General features: G+C 43.1%; 1 protein-coding gene across 3 annotated transcripts in view; it reads left to right on the top strand.

Moving 5' to 3' along the window:
- Positions 1-1368: 1368 nt before the first annotated feature.
- Positions 1369-22738, top strand: part of TMC5 (transmembrane channel like 5) — a 78441-nt gene continuing 57071 nt past the window's right edge. Inside the window, exons 1-2 of one of the 3 annotated variants that reach the window (XM_027527663.1) lie at positions 1369-1503; positions 15588-15810. The gene's annotated coding sequence lies outside the window, so the exon portion shown is untranslated. Of the gene's footprint in view, positions 1504-6261; positions 6399-15325; positions 15811-22738 lie in introns of those variants that run through there. The other 2 variants (XM_027527661.1, XM_027527662.1) reach the window with 2 other exon arrangements.

Genomic DNA, 22738 nt, shown 5'->3' with positions numbered 1-22738 from the left:
TGACAGAATAAGATGCTGTTGAGACCATCGGGACAGTGCACCTGACTGAAGCTGGTTGAGATTTTTCTATAAACCACTGAGATTCTGGCAGGTACCTGTGGAGATCTTGCAGCGGCCAAGACAATCCTCTATCCACTAAAAAGATAGTCACAACCTAAAAGTTGAGAATTATGTTCTATTTGGTGGGAAATTTTAGGACTTCAAGCTTGGGGACAACATCTCAAGTGACTCTGAAAGAATTGCTCTGAGGAGGCTGGGGGTGGGGGGAAAGGGGGTCAGTTCATACAGAAGTTTGCAACAAAGGGCAGGTAGTCTGAACATCAAAAGTGGTTTTGTGAATTAAAGAAAACCAGATATCCCAAGTTAAGGAATTTAGCACTTTTCTATGTTTGGGACGATGCAAGTGTCTGGGCTTATTGAAATCACTCCTTTCATATGCATCTCAGCTATCTGGGGCCAGTACCCTGTTTAGCCTGCATTTTTCCTCAGTGCTCACCACGGGGAGTGGCTGCAGCCCAATGGCCTCTGGATTACAGGTATGCTTCTCCAGCCCTGGAGGGCTGGAATCACCGATGACTGTGACAGCCTTATTAGCCTGGCAGGAAATACTCCATTTCTCACCTTCATAGGTGGGTTCTCCTGCTCGTTAGGCCTGCCTGTTTCTCTGGCCTTCTCTTGCCTCTGTGTACCAGGACCAGTTTCAGATTTCACCCTGGAAACTCCTGAGTTTGTGAATCAACACAAGCTTCATGCTTGGTACACACTAGATTTCCCCCATGTGTTTCCTGGAGGAAATAAGGAAGGGCTGAATAAATTCTAGAAGGGAAAATTGGGACAGGTTATTTGGGAACATGCTGTGGAGTCCTGCCCCAGATCAGGATTATCCAATAGAAGTATAATAGGAGACACAGAATTCTAAATATTCAAGCAGCTGTAGTTTATAAAAGGGGAAACAGGTGAGATTAGTAATAATTTCATTTAAAAAACTATATCCAAAATATTATCATTTTAACATTGAATTTAACACTTTTTAATGAGTTGCCTTTTTTTTTTAAACCTCTTTTTTTTTTTTGGTCCTACGTCTTAAACACGTCTCTGTCCTTGGAGCCACAATTTCACGTGCTCTATAACCACATGTGGCGAATGGCCAACGTTCTGGAGAGCGGAGCCCTAGCCAGCACACCCTCCGGGTCCCCTGGGTGCCTGAAGCACGCGCGGCATCTGGTGGGCGCTCCGTAAGGTTTGCTCAATGGAAGCAAAAAATAAATGCAGACTCAGGGCAGTGAATAGAGGTTTCGGATACCATCAGGTGTGCTAACCCAGCGCTCAGAAGAACCTGGCTCAATTCCAGGAAAAAAAGTAGTCGGCCCTCCAGGAGGAAGTTCGGCGAGGGTGCAGGGACACACACCCTACCCGCTGCCCGCGGGTCACTCACGCTCCTCGCGGCTGAGCCAACCCGGCGGCGGGAGCGCCGGGCGCAGGGGACGCGAACGCCGGTGGGAGGTGAGGCCAGCTCTCCAGGGCGCGGGGCGGACGCTGGGGCTGCCTTCCCAGGTATCCGCCGAGTCGGGCGGCGTGGAGGAGCCCTCTTCCCGGCTCCGACAGGAGGTAGCCCTCTCCCCAGTGGGGCGTGTAGAGGAGGTAGCCCTCTCCCCAGTGGGGCGTGTCCCTAACGCGGGGCTGCGGCGGCTAGGGCCACAGGTGCAGCCGCGGCGGGGAGAGGGGAGAGAGCTGGGGAGGGATACGAGAAAGGGGAACCATCAGGGGACGGGAACTGGCAGTAGGGACTCAAGACAGTGGCTCTAGCTCCAGGCAGCCGCGCGCGGACTTCCGCGGTAGCAAAGTTTCCCAGGGATCACACTGTTTATGCGCTGTGCGCCTTTAGTTAAATCAGGTCTGTTTGATCATAAAGTCTCTGGAGTTCTGATGCCCAGTCCAGGTTCCATCACTTTCTAATAAGGTGAGTGTGGCAAGTTATTTAATTCTTCTCTGCCTCAGTTTCCTTATTCACAAAATAGGAACAATGATGATACCTATCCCATATCGTTTTTGTCTGGATTAAATGAAGATAAAACTGTCAGAATAATGCCTGGCGCTTAACAGGGACTCGATAAACATCTGTTACTGGACAGGGAGGCCTGGCATGCTGCAATTCATGGGGTCGCGAAGAGTCGGACACGACTGAGGGACTGAACTGAACTGAACAGTACATGCTATGTTTGCCCACTAGGGAGTGGGAAGGAGAGTCAGGGGGGCGAGGTTACCAAGGAGCTTTCCTGCCTTCTGTGTGATCCACAGAGTCAGGCTCCTGTTTGCCCTCTGGAATATTCCTGAGAAGCCCCTTTGCTCAGTGCAGAGGGAAAGGTGTCACCTGGCATCCCGCTGCCCATCTAGTATTCAAAGAGACAAAGGCAGGATCTGTTACCATTTTTGTTACACAAAGGGGTGCTGAGTCCTTCCTGCTTCAGTTGATTCCCATGGCAGCAGATGGGCTTTGGGGAGGATTTCAGGTAGCAAGAACAGTTATGTGGTGGTTGTTCTAGCTAGAGCTGCATTCAAATATCATCTTAAAGTGATTTCCAGCTCTGGGACTTTGGCAAGTCACTTTGCGAGCCTCAGTTCCATCATCTGTAGAATGGGCACAATAATAGGACCTCATAGAGTTGTTGAAAGGATAATCTGAACTGTCTCAAAAACATTTTGCACAGTGTCTTGCACATGATAAATGCCAGCTGTTGCTCCTATTATTGGATGTGTGGTGCTCTTTTCTATTCCTAGCCTTAGGATCTGCTGATGTGCAGGTAAAACTCTTCAAGGAAGAATAAATAAAGTGCCCTTTCCTTGACCCCTTCTCATCTTGAGAGTCTCCTGGGATTTTCACCCATCAGATCCTTGAAGAGCTTTTTATTCTGATAGATCAGGTGTTTCCCTTAAGTGTTCCAGGGCAGTTTCTGGGGACAGAAAAGCTGGCATATGATGGGAAGACCACTGTGCTCTCTGCCTGGGGAACTCCATCCTTTGATGTGGGCACTTGGCGGGGGCGGGGATCCTAGCCTTTTGGTATAATCAGTCATCCGTTTATAATCAGAGTCATTAATTTGTTCTGTGCTAGACACTGTGCTAAGCCCCAGCTCTAGTCATTGATGGAACCTGGGCTCCAAAGCCAGCCTGTCTGGGTTCCAGTCCTGCCTCTGACATTTTCTAGCTCTGTGACCTCTGGCCAAGCTACTTGAACACTCTACTTTGGCCACCTGATGTGAAGAGCCAACTCATTGGAAAAGACCTGATGCTGGGAAAAATTGAGAGCAGGGGGAGAAGGGGGCGACAGAGGATGAGATGGTTGGATGGTATCATTGACTCAGTGGACATGAGTATGAACAAACTCTGGGAGATAGTGAAGGACAGGGAAGCCTGGTGTGCTTCGGTCCATGGAGTTGCAGAGTTGGACATGACTGAACAACAATAACTTCAAAAGATTCATCTGTAAAATGGGATGATTTTAATATACATAAATCACAGGGCTGCCATGAGGATTAAATATAATTGACATATGTAGGATAAAACCAATGTGATAATAAATGTTAGTCCCTTATATAGTTATAATTATCTCATTTTATAGCAAAAGAAACTGAGGGAAATTAATAAAGGGTCAGACAAGACTGAAGGGACTGAGCACGACCTAAAGAATTACTGATTTGTCCTTCTTTTACTTAGTCCAAATTCACTCTGCTTGCTGCACAACAGGCCGATGAATCCGAGAGATGAGATGTTGAGGCAAGGAATACGACTTTATTCAGAAAGCCAGCTGACAGAGAAGATGGCAGACTAATGTCTCATAATAGCCATCTTGTTGGGGTCTGGATACCAAGTTCTTTTGTAGAACCAGAGAGAGAAGTGGTGAAGAACAAAAGTCAAAAGGCGGAATAGAGAGGGAGAGACAGTAAGGAAGTAAAAAGGGCCATCAGTCTTGCAGAGCATCTCCAGGAACGGCCAGCCTTTGGAAGGCACGTGTTAATCTCTTCTTTATTTCAGACTGTGAGCTGAACAAAGGCACTTTAGTCCAATAGTCAGGCAGAGGGGCACGGTCCTCAGAGGCAGGCCATTATGTATGATTATAATAACAACAGCAGGGAAAAGTGAGTCAAAGAAACAGTTCCATAATGGAGTCAAAATTGGCTCTTCTCTGCAATACTTTTGTCCCGGACTCCAATTTGCTTCAGCTCTATACTGCCTGGCAGGAGCCTGCAGTCCAGTTCTTCCTTGAGTCACATGCTGCCAGGTACTGTCCCTTACCCTAGGAATGAGGGTTCTGGAACAAATAAAGCCCTCTTCCTGGAGATCACCACCTAGCTTCTCTCATTTTTAGTCCTTTCCTCGATCAGACAACTTGTAAAGCCTGTCTCTCTCTAAACAGGAGAAAATTCTCCTTGTCTTTGGAGAGCCATTATTTTGTATTTATTGGGGGGGATGTTAATAACATATCAAAAGCTGGAACCAGTAGCTATGGCCCCCCAATTCTCCTTGTGAATTATAAAAACAGGACTTTCTTCTTTTCTTTTAAATGATTCAGATTCAGATACCATAGGAAACTTGTTATGGCATTTGTAAAAATATGGAGATCTTACCCAGCCCTGGATCATTTACTTCTTTCTTTCTTTCCATATGAATAAAGAGTCTCCCTTTTACACCTGGGGTTTCCCTTGTGGCTCAGCTGGTAAAGAATCTGCCTGAAATGCTGGAGACCTGGGTTCAATCCCTGGGTTGGGAAGATCCCTTGGAGAAGGGAAAGGCTACCCACTCCAGTATTCTGGCCTGGAAAATTCCATGGACTGTATAGTCCATGGGGTCCCTAAGAGTTGGACACAACTGAGCGACTTTCATTTTCACTTTCACTTTCTAGACCTGACTGTTCCTGGAGGATTAGCATTCCTGTGGTGGGAGTTTCTTTGTGGGAACTTGAACCTTCAGTGGCTGTTGCTAACTTGACCATTAAAATGGTCTAGCCTTTCTCAAAGATTAACCCATTAGTGAAAGTGAAAATTTGTCGCTCGGTCATGTCCGATTCTTTCATGGATTGTAGCCCACCAGGCTCCAGGCAAGAATACTGGAGTGGGTAGCCATTCCTTTCTCCAAGGAATCTCCCTGACTCAAGGACTGAACCTGGGTCTCCTGCATTGCAGGCGGATTCTTTACTGTCTGAGCCACCAGGGAAACCCTTAACCCATTTAGGTCTTACCACACTTTCGGGGGTAGATTATATTGTCCCCATTCTGAAGATAAGACAGGGGAAATTGAGTTTCAGAAGGATACACTTGGTTCAGAGTGGGTAGAGTCATAAAGTGCTGGAGTCAAGATGTGATTCAAGTCTGCCTTGAGTGTGAGCTGGTTCCACACTACTCTATGTCCCTGAAAGTCAGACCATCATAATTACGAAGTTAAACCTGTAAGGTCTGAATATATTGCCCCAGGGGCTGAATCTACAGGACAGAGTGGCCAGTGCCTGAGGGTGCCTAGTGGAGCAGTCTGTTCCAGAATGACCTTCTTGTAAAAATGAAAAGCTAAGCTTTCTGGGGGAAAAACCAAAACCAAAAACAAACAAACAAAAAAACTAACTTCCTTATAGTGTCCAAGAAATCAAATAACGTGTAGGAAGAACTTTGATCTTTTATTGCACTGATGCTGAAAGAACATTAATGAGAGGGTGGGGCTGGCATTCAGGAAGAAATAAATACACAAAGGCCCTGAGTTAGGGCTCTCCCCACCTTCTCCTCAAACCCAGCTCACAGAGGCCATGGTGCAGCCATGAAGTTGGAAGTCAAGGACTGATCTGTATGTAATGGGTGAGACCCAGTTATCCATTGGCTGACAAGGGGGGAGAAAATAACCAGGGTGGCATAAAACTGCCATAAGCTGGTAGGACATCCTCTCCCTGGGAGCTCAGAGGCATGACCAAGAGAGCAAGCAGGGCTATGTTTAAGGCAGAAAAAGATGGGTCTTATGAGTTAGTAAGAAAAGAGGACCCTCACTGTCTCTGCAGATTAGAGAGGAAATGCCTGCCTATTCCTGAAAGATGGGGCACAGGTAAGAGAGGGCACTTTGAAGAAGGGTTGGGGGTGGGTCACAGAAATGATGTGGAATGCTTGGGAACGAGTCTTGGGAGGGGCCAAAACTGGGGCTGTTCTGTTGCTTAGCACCAGATGCTATGTACAGAATAAATGCACAATAAATATTTGTGAGAGGAAAGAATCACTATGGGGAAGTGGGAGGCAAAGCAGTGTGCTGGCTAAAGAGAAAGCTCTAGAACTGTCTGCCTGCACTGGAATCCCGGCTTCTGGGGTCCTCACTGGGAGACGCTGGGGGAGGTGGACCTTTCTGGCTTCAGCTTGCTTGTCTGTAGGGTGAGTAGTGTGTTAAGAGCTCCCACTCCCATGTGGGGCTGTCAGGGCTAATCGGAACATAGGGGGCCCTGTCGGCACTCAGTAAATGTTACCTCTGACTCTTCCTTCTCATCCTTCCCTTCTTCCTCTGATAACAATGATGATGATTAAAATTCAGGCAGAAAGGAAAGAGTTTGAATTTCATTCTATCTGTAAAAGTGTGACCTTGAGCGAATTACTTAACCTCTCTGGGCCTCGATGTAATCATCATAAAATAGAGATAATAGTACCTCTTCATAGGTTGCTTGAGAATTCAGTTACAAATGCATAGCATGGTGCCTGGTGCTGAGTTAAGCTCTCAACAAATGGTGCTGTCTTGATGTGTTTTATTAGTTATTGTTGCTATTTTACTAGATTGCTTCTGCAGATTGGTAAATGGACCTCCAATGGAGTTGGATGTCAAGGGTGGGGTTTAGAGTCCTCTTATGCCAGGAACGGTTCTCTCCTTAGAGGCAGGGTCAGGTTGAACTTTCTGACAGTTCAGTGAGTCATATGATAGATCACGTTTGACAAGAGGTCCCGGAATAGAGTAAAAGGAGACTGGACTGTATTACTGCTCAGGTTATTCCCAGCTGCTGAAGGTTCAATGTTCCCAGAGACACCTACACGCTGATGGAATGCTAATTATTAGGCAAGGTCATTTCTAGGAAAGACACTTTATTTGTAGGGAAAGAAGAGACTGGGTAAGTCTTCTGGATTTTTCACAAGCCCAAACAAACAAGTTCTGCTTTCTATGGCATTTGAATCAGGGTGGATGGTTTTTAAAAGAAGGAAAGAATGTCCTATTTCTATAATTCAACGGAAGAACTGGGGACAATAGTTACTGCTTCCAATACTTCCTGTTTTTGCATCCCCAATAAATGCCAAATAATGACAAGGCAGACTTTTCTCCTGTGGTGGAGGGTTGACTTAGAATTGTCTGATGAGGGGAAAGACCTTAAAAAGAGAGGAGCTAGGTGGTGATCTCCAGTAAGATGACTTTCTTTGCCCCTAGAACCTCCATTCCTGGGGTGAGATGATGATATGTGGGAGTGTAACTCAGGGATTGTGGGCTCCTGCCTGCCAGGCAGTCCATACTCAGCCAAATGGGAGCCAGAGGACAATTTAGTAATCCTGACCTGTCTTTATTGAAAATGTTGATTTTTAGTTCATCATGGATTCTTGCATTTTTCCTACTTTAAAAAATATTGCATTAAAATGTTATTGATCCTGCTTACTGGATCTTTTGAACTTTTGGACACCCCTTGAACCTTAGATATGCAGATGACACCACCCTTATGGCAGAAAGTGAAGAGGAACTAAAAAGCCTTTTGAAGAGACTGAAAGAGGAGAGTGAAAAAGTTGGCTTAAAGCTCAACATTCAGAAAACGAAGATCACGGCATCTGGTCCCATCACTTCATGGGAAATAGATGGGGAAACAGCGGAAACAGTGTCAGACTTTATTTTTGGGGGCTCCAAAATCACTGCAGATGGTGACTGCAGCCATGAAATTAAAAGACACTTACTCCTTGGAAGAAAAGTTATGACCAACCTAGATAGCATATTCAAAAGCAGAGACATTACTTTGCCAACAAAGGTCCATCTAGTCAAGGCTATGGTTCTTCCAGTGGTCATGTATGGATATGAGAGTTGGACTGTGAAGAAAGCTGAGTGCCGAAGAATTGATGCTTTTGAACTGTGGTGTTGAAGAAGACTCTTGAGAGTCCCTTGGACTGCAGGAGATCCAACCAGTCCATTCTAAAGGAGATCAGCCTTGGGTGTTCTTTGGAAGGAATGATGCTAAAGCTGAAACTCCAGTACTTTGGCCACCTCATGAGAAGAGCTGACTCATTGGAAAAGACTCTGATGCTGGGAGGGATTGGGGGCAGGAGGAAAGGGGGATGACAGAGGATGAGATGGCTGGATGGCATCACCAACTCCATGGACATGAGTTTGAGTGAACTCCGGGAGATGGTGATGGACAGGCAGGCCTGGCGTGCTGCGATTCATGGGGTCGCAAAGAGTCGGACATGACTGAGCGACTGAACTGAACTGAACTGAATGTGTATCCCAGGCCAGGATCTTACTCCCTCACCCGGCTCCTGGCCCTGCTGCAAATTGACCTGAATCTAGAAACTTCCCACGTGTAACTTCATACTTACTCAGCATGGGCAAATAGATGACCATATTCAAAATGTGAATGCTGGACAAGCAAGTTGAAAAAGAGGCTTCTCTTCCCTAAGAGGAAGGGCCGTCTATGATACTGCACTTCACTCTGTATTGGCTGTGTTTCTTGGCCAAGTTACTTAGCCTCTCTGTGCCTTTGTGTCCTCAGTAGAATAAGGATAATAATAGCATCTATTACTAAGGCTATGGTGGGGATTTAATGGGTTAACACCTGTGAAGTTCTCATAACATGTCTGGCATATACGTACTTGTTGTTTTGTTCTCATTGGTTTCAGTTTCTCTTTTCCTGTCTGCAAATCTGGAATAATACTTAGACTGTGTTATATAATGTTTGTTTAAATAGGCCTTATAATAGGACTGTTATACTATACAAATCTGAATTAGTCTAAGAACTAAGCTTCTAGTGCCAAAGGTGGATGAAGCTCAACCTTTACTGGCCCCTCCTGCCTTTCTGACACCCAGTGGTAGAGAAGAGGAAGATCCCCAGCCCCAGGGGGGACAGGCACCAAGTGTTAGCGGAAGGAGAGTCTGGAGACCCTTCCTCCTGTGGGCCTCAGCTCTTGGTAAGGGGCAAAGCAGAATATGAGGTCTTACCCACCGCAAGAAAGTTTATTAATAATGACCAAAGAAAGAACAGGTTAGAAAGGATGGGACATGACTGAGCGACTGAGCTGCACTCAAAGAAAGAACAGAGAGAACACCTCAAGAGAGGTGGGCTAGGCCAAGGGAGGCAAATGGCCCTGGAGGACTGGGGTGCCTAGTTGTTAAGACAGGGTCGTTTGCATAATCCAGAGGGGTCATTGATTGACAGCCTTGACTCACAGCTGCAGGTTATGTAACAAGATCCTCTAGCATGCCTGGCCTTGCCATAGTTCTGTCTGTTATAATTAGATGTATGTATTCATGGAATATTTATGAGCAGTTAATGAGTCCAATAGCCACCAAAGGTTACTTTTGTACTGGATTAGTGGAAGGTGTGCGCATGTGCTAGAGTAAGGAAAGTCCTCCAGTCCACTGGTAAGGGGTTTTCTCAGCCCCCTCACTATTTTTGGAGTACTGGTGGGGGCATGTGAGGGGCTGGGCTGGTACACTGCTTGGTGGGATTGGGTGGCTATTGGGCGGTTAGCTGAAGGGGTGGCCTCCCATTGCTCTCAGCCAGCTTCCTGGCTGTCACTTAAGTTTATCATTTTTCCCTGCTCTGGGCAGGATTCTGAGCACATTGACAGTAGGGGAGGGGAAGAGGCGGGGTCTCCAAGAAGTGGGGTCCCTCTTTGGGCAGCAGAATCACCCACTCCTCCCAGTGGGTCTTTGCAGGTATAGGAGCCATGGTGGCTCCTTGTGTTGGGTCCAGCTCTCCCAGAAAGGGATCCTTGTTCTTCTGGGAAGGGCTGGGGCAGTCAGCCAGGCAGGAAGGCATGCAACTCTCAAACATCTCCTTTTCTCCTTCCACCTCTCTGCCTGCTCCTTGCTGATCCGTTCCCTGGCTAATTCACAGTGATTCTCAAACCTTCGTGCACGGAACCTGATAAAAAGGCAGCTTCCTAGGTCCCACCCCAGACCCACTGAATCAAAACTTCTGGGGATGGGACCCGAACTAGGGTGGTCTTCCTGGGACTGGCAGGTTTCCAGAACATGGAACTTTCAGTGCTAAAACTGAGAATGTCCTGGGGAAACTTGGATAAGTTGATCACCTGATGATCCACGGGTCCCCATCTCCCTTAGGCTCCTGGGTGACTCTCCTGGGCATCCAGCTTGATGGTCCCCAAAACACACAGATCAGCGATGCTTTAAATGTTGAAGTTCCTTTAGGCTCTATGCTTCACTGTCTTTTCCTTCCCTAGACTTGCACTGGTAATCCCATAATCACTCATGGTTATCTACATTAAAGTTAATGAAGGGTTAGTCACTCAGTCATGTCTCTTTGACCCCATGGATGGTAGCCTGCCAGGCTCCTCAGTCCATGGAATTCTCCAGGCAAGAATACTGGAGTGGGTTGCCATTCCCTTCTCCAGAGGATCTTCCCGACCTAGTGACTGAACCCAGGTCTCTTGCATTGCAGGCATATTCTCTACCATCTGAATAAAATTAAAAATTCAGTTCCTCAGTTGCACAGTTGCACTAGCCACATTTTAAGTACTTGCTAGATACGTGTGGTCAGTGGTTGCTCTATTTGACAGTATAATATAGAACTATTCCATCATCATAAAAAGTTCTACAAGCACACCTCAATTTATATTGTGTTTTTTTTACAAATTGAAGGTTTGTGATCACGCTGTATCAAGCAAGTCTATTGGTGCTGTTTTTCCAACAGCATTTGCTGACTTTGTGTCTCTGTGTCACATTTTGGTAATTCTTGCATATTTTAAACTTTTTCACTGTTATTTTGTTATGGTGATCTGTGAACAGTGATCTTTGATGTTAGTATTGCAAAAAGATTGACTTGTTGGAGGCTCAGATAACAGTTCCCATTTTTAGCAACTAAATATTTTTAAATTAAAATGTATCCATTGTTTTTTAAAGACGTAATACTATTGCATACTTAATAGACCACAATATATATAAACGTAAATTTTATAGGCACTGGAAAACAAAAAAAATTCACATGACTCACTTTATTGTAATATTCACTTGGTTGCAATGGTCTGGGACTGAACTCAGAAAGTATTAGTCTCTCAGTCGTGTCTGACTCTTTGCAACCCATGGACTGTAGCCCGCCAGACTCCTCTGTCCATGGGATTCTCCAGGCAAGAATACTGGAGTGGATCGCTAGTCCCTTCTCCAGGGCTACCTCAGTGCTACATGTAGCCCGCTAGACCATTCTTTGGATAGATTTTTGCCATGTCACGGTGATGTCCTTCATAGGATGAAAATTCACGTTCATTTTCTAGTCTTTGACACTTTCTTATGTGCTTAACAAGCTAAAAATCTTACATTCTTTTGGGATTCATAAAATACAACCACTGTTCCTTGGGAATTAAGTAAATCTTTTAAAATTTAGTAAATTCCTTGTTGAAAACTTGAAAAAATACAAGATGTTTTGTTATTTTTTTTTTTTTCCCCTTCTATTCATAGCAAACCAAATCTTATATTCTAAGGGCTCCAGTGTGTGGTCTTGAATGTGCCTGAGGCAAAGGCAGAAACAGTTTCTAAAATAATTTAGTTCCGGGAGAAGACTCTCATGGGGTGCTAGCTAACAGATATTTAGTTCCGGGATGAATTAGTTAAACGGGTGACTGAAGGATTTTTCCCTCACATGCTTTAAAGAGATTGATTTCCTTGGTTTTATTTCCTTGTTCTGCGCTTTCCCCGCAGATAAAGGATTCTAAGATATTTGTTTACAGTGGCTTCAATGATGACAGCCAAAGTAATCATTAAGCTAACATGACCAGCCCAGAAGAACAACAAGGCACTTGTGAGCAAATAAGATCTACGTCTCTGCTGATACGTGGATGTGTTTGAGCGTGTGGCCTCATGCCTGGACAACCGCTCTCAGACATGTGGCGGTCTTCGTTCTTTGTGTGGGAATTGACTTCCCAAGATCAGGTTCCTGAAAGGAATCGAAGCTTCTAGAACTGCGATTATGAGGGTTTGGCTCAAAAGAGATGCCTGGGAATGAGCAGTGTCTTCTTTTTGAATTCCTTTTCCTTCCCTTTCAGGAATTCTTAGAATTATGGCTGGTATTTCGAATGCATGTGGAGGGAAAGACGAGAGTATGTAATTATATTATTTGTATAATGTCCATTGTTTCCCTAAATATTGTCATTTGCATTCCACCTTCATACTTGTTACCCCCATTTTGTACTATGAATGTTATTATTTATCTTTTTTTTAACTTAATAGATTTATTTTAAAAGGAAATATGTCATTATTGTAAATGGAAAATTTGTATCACTTGCTTGTAGATATAGGTGACTATATAGTCATATTTATTTTATGAGCATTATTATATTTATTTACCTTTATATGTATTTATAGACATATATGAAAAAAGTGAAAAGTGTTAGTTGCTCAGTCATGTCCAAGTCTTTGCAGCTGCATGGACTGTAGCCTGCTAGGCTCCTCTGTCCATGGAATTCTCCAGACAAGAGTACTAGAGGGGGAAGTCATTCCCTTCTCCAGCGAATCTTTCTGACCCAGGGATCGAACCCAGGTATCCTGCATTACAAACAGATTCTTTACTGTCTGAGCCACCAGGGAAGCCCATAGACATACATACACAGAAGGAAAACCAAACCATGTTATTAAATTCTAGATTGTGAAAGAAGCATCTCAAAAGCTACATTCTGTATGATTTCATTTATATGACATTTTGAAAAATGCAAAACTATTGGGATGGAGAACAGACCCTTCTTGGGCTAAGGATGGGAGGAGGGGTGATTTCAGGGAATGGCAGAGGGGAGTTTAAGGTGATGAAACTGTCTGTATCCTGACTGTGTGGTTGTGCATGGGCTCACAGAACTATATATCCCAAATATTTTGTTGCTTGTTAATTTAAAAGTGAAATTGTTAGAGTCTAGTCATAAGTTGTAGCCTCATAAAGGTTCTAACTTGAGTTTTGCTCTCTCCTCGTTGAAAAAGAGACAATGGCCCATTCAGAGAGTTGTTGAAGAATCATTAGCACTAATGGAGATGATGTAGTTATTAACCTGAATCATTGAACAAGAAATAAAAAGGAAGGAGCTATCGCTGGGAAATAATAAATAATAAAATCTTGTTATTTTCCATGAGGAAATTTCTCCTTTCTAGAATCCCTGTGATGATCTGAAACCCTCAGTTTATAAATGGAATGTGTTTGTGGCCACAGGGGACCCAGGCCTGAGAAGGTCTGAGTGAACCTTTCCCCACTCCCCACTCTCCCAGGATGGTCCAGCAGATCCCAGTTAGATTGGTTTGCCCTCCCACTGGCTGCCAACAAGATAGGCTCCAGACAATGCATGTGATGAATGAGAACTTTGTGAGACAACCTTCCTTCATTCCTTCAACAAATATTGAGTGTCTCCTTTGTCTCCTGTGTGCCAGGCGTGGTGCTAGATCCTGGGGAGATACTGAACAAAATAGAACAACTCCGACCCTCACAGAGCTCTCAGTCAATGGAAGACACATTTTGAACAATAAGTGCACACAATGAATATATAATTACAAATTGGTAAGTCCTGTGGAAAAGGGGGCAGGATGCTATTAGAGAAACACAAGGAGAATTGTTTGGATGAGGAGGAATAAGGAAGGCCTCTCTGTGAAGGCAGATTTGAAGCTGGCTCCTTAAGGATGAGGAGTTAACCAGACCAGGAGTGGAGGGAAAAGCATTCTAGGTGGAGGGAGCAACATGTACGAAGGTCATGACCCAGGAAAACAGGCCAGGGTGTTTATAAAAGTTTGGCAAACTACCCTCCATAAATGCAACCCCTGTAATTGAGAATGATTTTAAATTATTGAAAAAAAGAAGATTGAGCACTGAAGAATTGATGCTTTTGAACTGTGGTGCTGGAGAAGACTCTTGAGAGTCCCTTGGACAGCAAGGATATCAAACCAGTCAATCCTAAAGGAAATCACCCTGAGTGTTCATTGGAAGGACAGATGCTGAAGCTGAAGCTCCAGTACTCTGGCCACCTGATGCGAAGAGCTGACTCACTGGAAAAGACCCGGAAGCTGGGCAAGACTGAGGGCAAGAGGAAAAGAGGGGCGACAGAGGATGAGATGGTTGGATGGCATTGCTGACTAATGGACTTGAGTTTGAGCAAACTCAGGGAGATAGTGAAGGACAGGGAAGCCTGGTGTGCTGTAGTTCATGGGGTCACAAAGAGTCGGACGCGACTTAGTGAGAACAACAAGAAAATGAGAGCATGAAGAGTCCCCCCGCCAAAACGAGTGAAGACTGAGCGAGCGTATGCCCCTGCTGCCTGGCTCCCAGCAGGCAGGTGGTATTATGTCTCAGAGGTATTGATACATCCCTTCACTTCCTAATCATACAAAATGTCCACTTCTTCCTCTTTAATGAAAAGATCTCACCTCTGTTTCCCTTTCTTTTCTTTTTTTCCTGCAAATTTTTCTTTATATCATGAACTTAGAGAGCTGGAAAAGCCCTTTTTTAGATCTCCTGTGTTAATATCAGTTTAACTCAGCCATTCTCAAACTCAGGGATGAGGTGAGGAGGAGGAACGGCTGATTTATTTCCCAGTGGACTTTGACAATGCCTGACAAGGTACCACAGACTGGGTGGCTTACCAGAAATGTATTGTCTCACAGTTTGCGGGCTGGAAGTCTGAAACCAAGGTGTTGGGAGGGTAATGGTCCCTCCTATACTTATAGTGGAAGGATCCTTGCTTGCCTCTTCCAACTTCTAGTAATCCTTGGCCTGAGGCAGAAGAACACCAATCTTCATGGCATCCTCCAAGTGTCTCTTCACACACTCTTCCCTGTGTGCATGGCTGTGTCCAAAGTTCCCCTGCTAACAAGGACAACAGTCATACTGGACCTCAATGACCTCATTCTAACTTGATTACCTGTTAGATCCTATGTCCTAATAAGGTCACAAACTGGGATACCAAAGGTTAAGTACTTCCGTATATCTTTTACTAGGGACATAATTCAACCCCTAATAGCGGTCAACATATAAACAATATGAAGTGGAAAATCACCAACCAAATTTAGAATCGTGCTGGCTTCTGGACAGAGAAAGGGGGAGGGGGATAGTGGTGGAAAACTGGGTTGAGAGGAAGCTTGAGAGCTTCCATTTTACCAGTCATGCTTTATTTCCTTGAGAAAATAAGCACAAATCTGGAATTAACATGAAAAAGATTAGTATCTGGTAGTATTTATTCTTTCGCTCTCTGTACTTGATTGTTGTCCATTTTTTAAAAGTCGTAAGAGGAAAGAAAATAAGAAGGCATTGAACTAGCGTGTCCTTCCTTCACAGGCACCGGTAAGGGGTGTGGTGTGACACCATCTCTTATAGAAGTCAAAGTCCTGTGTCATCTGATTTTCAGGATATATGGCCTGCAGTCAGCAGCTGGGAATTTTCAGACTTCAGACTCACGTTAAGGACTATAACCTTCTGGAAATCGTCCCGGATCCAGCTTCTATCAACAGCCAGTGGGAGAGAAAACACACATCCATCCGACCCTGTAGTTCTAACAGCATCTGCACGCCAAGTCGCTGTGTGTGAAGTTTGCACTCGTTTGGGACAAAGAGAAAAACAAGGATAGAGATGTAAGTTTTTAAGAAGGTTAATCTATTTGATGAAATGGACTGTTCTTCCTTTTTAGATTGGGATTTTTTTTCCTTTTAAAAACTGTCTATAAAATGTTTTATGAAATAACAGTGATCGTAGGTCATGGTAGCTGTTGTTGCTTTTAATGTCTTTAGTTAGCAAAATAAAATGTAGCACCCCACCACCGCCCAAAAAAATAAAAACCTGAAAAATTCGGTTGATCTAAATCAAAATGATGGTGGCTCTTTGGAACTAATTAAAAATTTCTACAGACTCACTTTTTAATAACTTTGGGGATCTTAAATTTGTATGTAGTATATACCATTTATAAGCACGTCAGTTTCATTTAGGTTGAAAGGTTGTCTTGTGTTTAAACAACAAAATTCACCTCATTAGAAGACAGAACATGCAGCTGAAATGAGAATTTGTGGCCTCATTTTGCCCCTAATGGGGTGATGTCCTGCATTTGGTGGTGGTCAAGTTAACTTTTACAAGGCTCTGTCCTCTCTTCCCTTGTCTTTCAGGTAATAACTGGCATTATTAGCAAAATTAACCTTTGTGCAGTTTACAACTGCCTCGTGATTCTAGCGTGGGGTTGGGCAGGAAACGGGAAAAGGAGATTAGAGAGAAGAGCCGTACAAAGCTGGCTGTCTTCTGCTGGAACATGGAGATCTAGAGCATTCCTTTTTAGCTCCACGATATTCCATTATGCAGGTGTGCTGTCACCGATTTGATCCATCCCTTGTTGATGGGTTTTTGGATTGTTTCCATTTTTTCTCATTACACATAAAGTTTGGCCTTAATGACTCCATGTCACTGTTTTGTGAGGTCATTTTGGTGGCTGCAGAACAAAGATCGTGGGTGACTTGCTGTGGCTTATGCTGGTTTAAGTCTGGGAAATATAAGAGGCAGTAGAGATCCAAATACATAGCCTGCCTGTGACCTTATCAAGATTCTAGGATTTAGTTTATCCTTTGAACATTATTGGACTAGCTAAATGCAAGGTTGTTATGATCATCCATTCAAATCAGGAGACTTGCAAGATGAAATAGGGAGCCTGCAATTAACAGATTCAAAAGACATATAATTGTGTGGGAATGTGACTGAAAACCAATGAAATAGTGAAGTAGGAAAACCTAAATAGATGTCAAAAGGAGGACTCAGAATTGATGAATCAATGGCCCTTATTGGGAAGATACTAGAGCAACAAAACTTAGAGGCAAAAAAATATATAATATACTCTATAAAATCTAAAACCCATATTTTATAATAACTATAAATGCAGTATAACAATTAAAATTGTACACCTGTAACTTACATAACTATAACTACATCAACCATATTTCAATAAAAAGGAAAATGTATATGTATTTGAGCTTCTTCCAAGGCACAAAGAGAAATTTTTCCTTGGAAAAGACAGGATGTTTGTACCTCTAATAGTCAGTAGGAAACTATGAGTAAATTTCTCAGAAGACCACTCCCACTTAATTTCCCTGTCAGCTCAAGACTATTTCCTTATAGTTATTTCCTCCTCTCTCTTTTCTTTGAGTCATTTTCTGTGGCTTATCTCTTTGCTTCCTTAGGGATTTGAGGTTACAGCACATTGGTGCCTGGTCTGTGAAAAAGACAAGCACACTGACAAACTCCTGTCGAATGACGTCAGTAGAACAGAGAATTGTACCAGCAGATTGAAACTCATTATTGGCTGATCACATATAGTGTCTATCTATCCATATTTGTGTTATATGAATATATTCATGAACTTACACATTCATAAATACATTCATGAATACATATATTACATATTCATAAATACATTCATGAATACATATATTAAATGTATGTGTTGTATGAATAAGTATGTTCATACAATACATATGCACAAACACACAGAGATAAACAGGTAAATAAGTGAATGATTGATAGATAAGTAGACGGGTGTTATATGTGATCAGCCAACAGTTCATTCATTCATGAATATATTCACAAATATATGTATTCATATAATAAACAAAGATATATTTGTCAAAGTTTCTAAATGATCTTGTACTGTCAGGCTAGGCTAGACTCTGCTGCATTAAGAAACAAACTCAAAATCTCAATGGCTTAACTTCTGAAAGTTTATCTCTTGCCCATGAAATGCTATTATGGGTTATTGGGGGTGGGTTATGCCCCATTTAGTCACGCAGTCTATGGGTGAAGAGTGGGTCTCCATCTGAAATGTCACTGGTTGCCATGGCAGCAGAAAGGCACTAAAAGGTTGTGTTTTTGACTCTTAAATTCTTTTGCTTGGAAGTAACACATGCTAACAAAAATAGCCCAATGCCACTGCCTTTATGGAAGGGGGTTGCTCATCTCACAGTGACCTGCAGGGACTCCAGAGCTCCCCCCAACTCTCCCCACCCCCAGCCCCAGCAGCTCATCCTGGAGTTGCTGGAGGGTCTGAGCTCTTTGCTGGTGACCCTGAGCTGTATTTTGTGGTCATCTGATCCCTTTAGAAGGTCCTCCTGACACATTTTTTTTTTTTCCAGAAATTCATCCTGGGGAGAAGCATGGACTTCTTGAAAAACTGACATACTTCCTTTTTTTCCCAAGAAATGAGTATCACATAACTTGTATGATTCTCTTTCAATCTGCACTAAAAAGAAGCTCACACCAAAATTTAGTTCTCATTTACAGTCACTATGTCAATTGAGGAATTTGCTAGAATTTCTTTTCCTTCTACTTTATTATAAAGGATTTCTATTTTTAAAAATGTCCTAGTTGAATGCCTGAATTTTTAAAAATTGATGTATAAGTTGCTTTACAACATTTTATTAGTTTCTATATATGAATTCATACACACACACACACACACACACATCAGTTCAGTTCCGTCGCTCAGTCATGTCCAACTCTTTGCGACTCCATGGACTGCAGCACACCAGGCCTCCCTGTCCATCACCAACTCCTGGAGTTTATTCAAACTCATGTCCATTGAGTCAGTGATGCCACCCAATCATCTCATCCTCTGTCGTCCCCTTCTCCTCCTGCCCTCAATCTTCCCCAGCATCAGGGTCTTTTCAAATGAGTCAGTTCTTGCATCGGGTGGCCAAAGTATTGAAGTTTCAGCTTTCAGCATCAGTCCTTCCAATGAATAATCAGGACTGATTTCCTTTAGGATGTACAGGTTGGATCTCCTTGCAGTCCAAGGGACTCTCAAGAGTCTTCTCCAACACCACATTTCAAATGCATCAATTCTTCTGTGCTCAGCTTTCTTTATAGTCCAACTCTCACATCCATACATGACCACTGGAAAAACCATAGCCTTGACTAGATGGACCTTTGCTGGCAAAGTAATGTCTCTGCTTTTGAATATGTTGTCTAGGTTGGTCTCACACACACACACACACACACATATTCTGTTTCAGATTCTTTTCAACTATATTTAGCCTATACATATAATGAATAAAGTGGAGTTGCTCAGTTGTGTTTGACTCTTTGCGACCCTATGGACTGTACCCACCAGGCCCCCTCATCCATGGGATGTACCAGGCAAGAATACTGGAGTGGGTTGCCATTTTCTTCCCCAGAGGGTCTCCTTGGGTCCAGGGATCAAACTCGGGTCTCCCGCATTGAAGGCAGACTCTTTTACCATCTGAGCCACCAGGGAATTCCATGTAGCTTATTATAAAGATATTAACATAGTTCCCTGTGCTATACAGTAAGACCTTGTCATTTATCTATTTTATACATAGTATTTTGTATCTGCCAATCCCAACTCCTAGTTTATCTTTCCCCCATACCTTTCCCCTTTGGTAACCATAAATTTCTCTGTATCTGTGGGTCTGTTTCTGTTTTGCAAATAAGTTCCTTTGTATCATTTTTTTTTTTTTAGATTCCACATGTAAGTAACATCACATTTGTCTGTCTCTGTTTGACTTACTTCACTTAGTATGATAATCTCTAGGTCCATCCATGGAATGAACTTTTGTTGTCCACCAAGCCTTCTTTCTTGTGAAACCTGCCAGGGTTTTCATTACACATAAATCAAAATAGTGGTAAATAATATCTTCTATTCAGTGAATGTTTCCTTGATGCCAGTTCTTTATGTGCCCCATATTGTTCACTCCTTCCAACTCTATGAGGCATTATTAGTCAGCATTGGATAAATGAGCAAATAGAATCAAAGAGATTAAGTGATTTGCCCAAGTCCACACAGCTAGCAGATAGAAACTAAACCCGATGCCAAGGGCTTGATTCCTAACCATTTCATTGCACAGCATCACATAGTCAAATCTCTTATGATTATGTAGTGGGAGTGACAAACAGACTCAATGGGTTAGATCTGATAGACAGAGTGCCTGACGAACTGTGGTTGGAGGTTCGTGACATTGTACAGGAGGCAGTGATCAAGACCATCCCCAAGAAAAAGAAATGCAAGAACACAAAATGCTTGAGCAGGCCTTACAAATAGCTGAGAAAAGAAGAGAAGCAAAAGGTAAAGGAGAAAAGGAAAGATATACTTGTCTGAATGCAGAGTTCCAAAGAATAGCAAGGAGAGGTAAGAAAGCCTTCCTTGGTAATCAATGCAAAGAAATAGAAGAAAACAATAGAATAGAAAGGACTAGAGATCTCTTCAAGAAAATTAGAGATACCAAGGGACAATTTCATGCAAAGATGGGCACAATAAAGGACAGGAATGGTGTTGACCTAACAGAAGCAGAAGATATTAAGAAGAGATGGCAAGAATACACAGAAGAACTGTACAAAAAAGATCTGCATGATCCAGATAACCATGATGGTGTGATCACTCGCTTAGAGCCAGACATCCTGGAATGTGAAGTCAAGTGGGCCTTAGGAAGCATCACTACGAACAAAGCTAGTGGAGCTGATGGAATTCCAGTTGAGCTATTCCAAATCCTGAAAGATGTTGCTGTGAAAGTGCTGCACTCAATATGCCAGCAAATTTGGAAAAGTCAGCAGTGGCCACAGGACTGGAAAAGGTCAGTTTTCATTCCAATCCCAAAGAAAGGCAATGCCAAAGAATGCTCAAACTACCGCACAACTGCATTCATCTCACATGCTAGCAAAGTAATGCTCAAAATCCTTCAAGTGAGGCTTCAACAGTACGTAAACCAAGACCTTCCAGATATTTCTAAAGCTGAATTTAGAAAAGGCAGAAGACCCAGAGATCAAATTGCCAACCTCCACTGGATAATCGAAAAAGCAAGAGAGTTCCAGCAAAACATCTACTTCTGCTTTATTGACTATGTCAAAGCCTTTGACTGTGTGGATCACAACAAACTGTGGAAAAATCTTCAAGAGATGGGAATACCAGACCACCTGACTTGCCTCCCGAGAAATGTATATGCAGGTCAAGAAGCCACTGTTAGAACTGGACATGGAACAATGGACTGGTTCTAAGTTGGGAAAGGAGTACATCAAGGCTGTATGTTGTCACCTTGCTTATTTAACTTATATGAAGAGTACATCATGAGAAATGCTGGGATGGATGAAGCACAAGCTGGAATCAAGATTGCTGGGAGAAATATCAATAACCTCAGATATGCAGATGACACCACCCTTATGGCAGAAAGCAAAGAAGAACTGAAGAATTTCTTGATGAAAGTGAAAGAGGAAAGTGAAAAAAGTTGGCTTAAAACTCAATTTAGAAAACTAAGATCATGGCATCCGGTCCCATCACTTCATGGCAAATAGTTGGGGAAACAATGGAAACAGTGAGAGACTTTATTTTCCTGGGTTCCAAAATCACTGCAGATGGTGACTGCAGCCACGAAATTAAAAGACGATTGCTCCTTGGAAGAAAAGCTATGACCAACCTAGACAGCATATTAAAAAACAGACGTTACTTTGCCAACAAAGGTCCGTCTAGTCAAGGCTATGGTTTTTCCAGTGGTCATGTACGGATGTGAGAGTTGGACCATAAAGAAAACTGGGCACTGAAGAATTGATGCTTTTGAACTGTGGTGTTGGAGAAGACTCTTGAGAGTCTCCTAGACTGCAAGGATATCCAACCAGTCCATCCTAAAGAAATCAGTCCTGAATATTCATTGGAAGGACTGATGCTGAAGCTGAAACTCCAATACTTTGGCTACCTGATGCAAAGAACTGACTCATTTGAGAAGACCCTGATGCTGGGAAAGACTGAAGACAGGAGGAGAAGGGGAAGACAGAGGGTGAGTTATTTGGATGGCATCACCGACCCGATGGGCATGAGTTTGAGCAGGCTCTGGGCATTGCTGATTGGCAGGGGGCGGGGCTTGTTGCAGTTCATGGGGTCACAAAGAGTTGGACATGACTGAGGGACTGAACTGAACTGACAACAGATGATTCAATTCAGATAACGTGTCCTGTCCTCGCCTAGTTTTTGCTTTCATCCACTCAGATGTTCTGTGATGCATATGTGAGAAAACTGGTAATGTTTGTGAGCTAGAGCCATTCATTTATTTTCAGCTAGTATAATTAGAAGGAAATAGAAGGGGAAATAGAAAGTTTCACATTATGGTTTCTGGTTTAGAGCTTTCTCATTTTCTTTTTCTTTTTAAGAGTAAGAGGTTGTATATTTATAGAGAGGTACACAGTTCTTACTACAGTCCATGAGGTTGCAAAGAGTTGGACACAACTGAGCAACCAAGCATGCACGCATCCACACAGTTCTTATGTGTCCTTGATGTGCACACACATGCCACCATGTAGCCACCACCCAGATCAAGAGGAGGACATTTCTAGAATCCCAGAGGCTTGCTCACTTATCTTGTTTCCCGTCTCCTCCCTTCCCCAAGGTAATCGCTATTCTGACTTCTAGTTCCATTATTTAGTTTGCCTGCTCTTGAACTTTGTATAAATGATATACAGTCTGTAGTCTTTTGTATCTGAATTGCAATCATCATTGCCTCTGTGAGATGAATCCATGTCATTGCATGT

Source organism: Bos indicus x Bos taurus, chromosome 25, assembly GCF_003369695.1.
Source record: "Bos indicus x Bos taurus breed Angus x Brahman F1 hybrid chromosome 25, Bos_hybrid_MaternalHap_v2.0, whole genome shotgun sequence".
Taxonomy (NCBI): domain Eukaryota; kingdom Metazoa; phylum Chordata; class Mammalia; order Artiodactyla; family Bovidae; genus Bos; species Bos indicus x Bos taurus.
The sequence above is the reverse complement of the archived record's forward strand: the minus strand, read 5'-3'. Positions and strand labels throughout refer to the sequence as shown.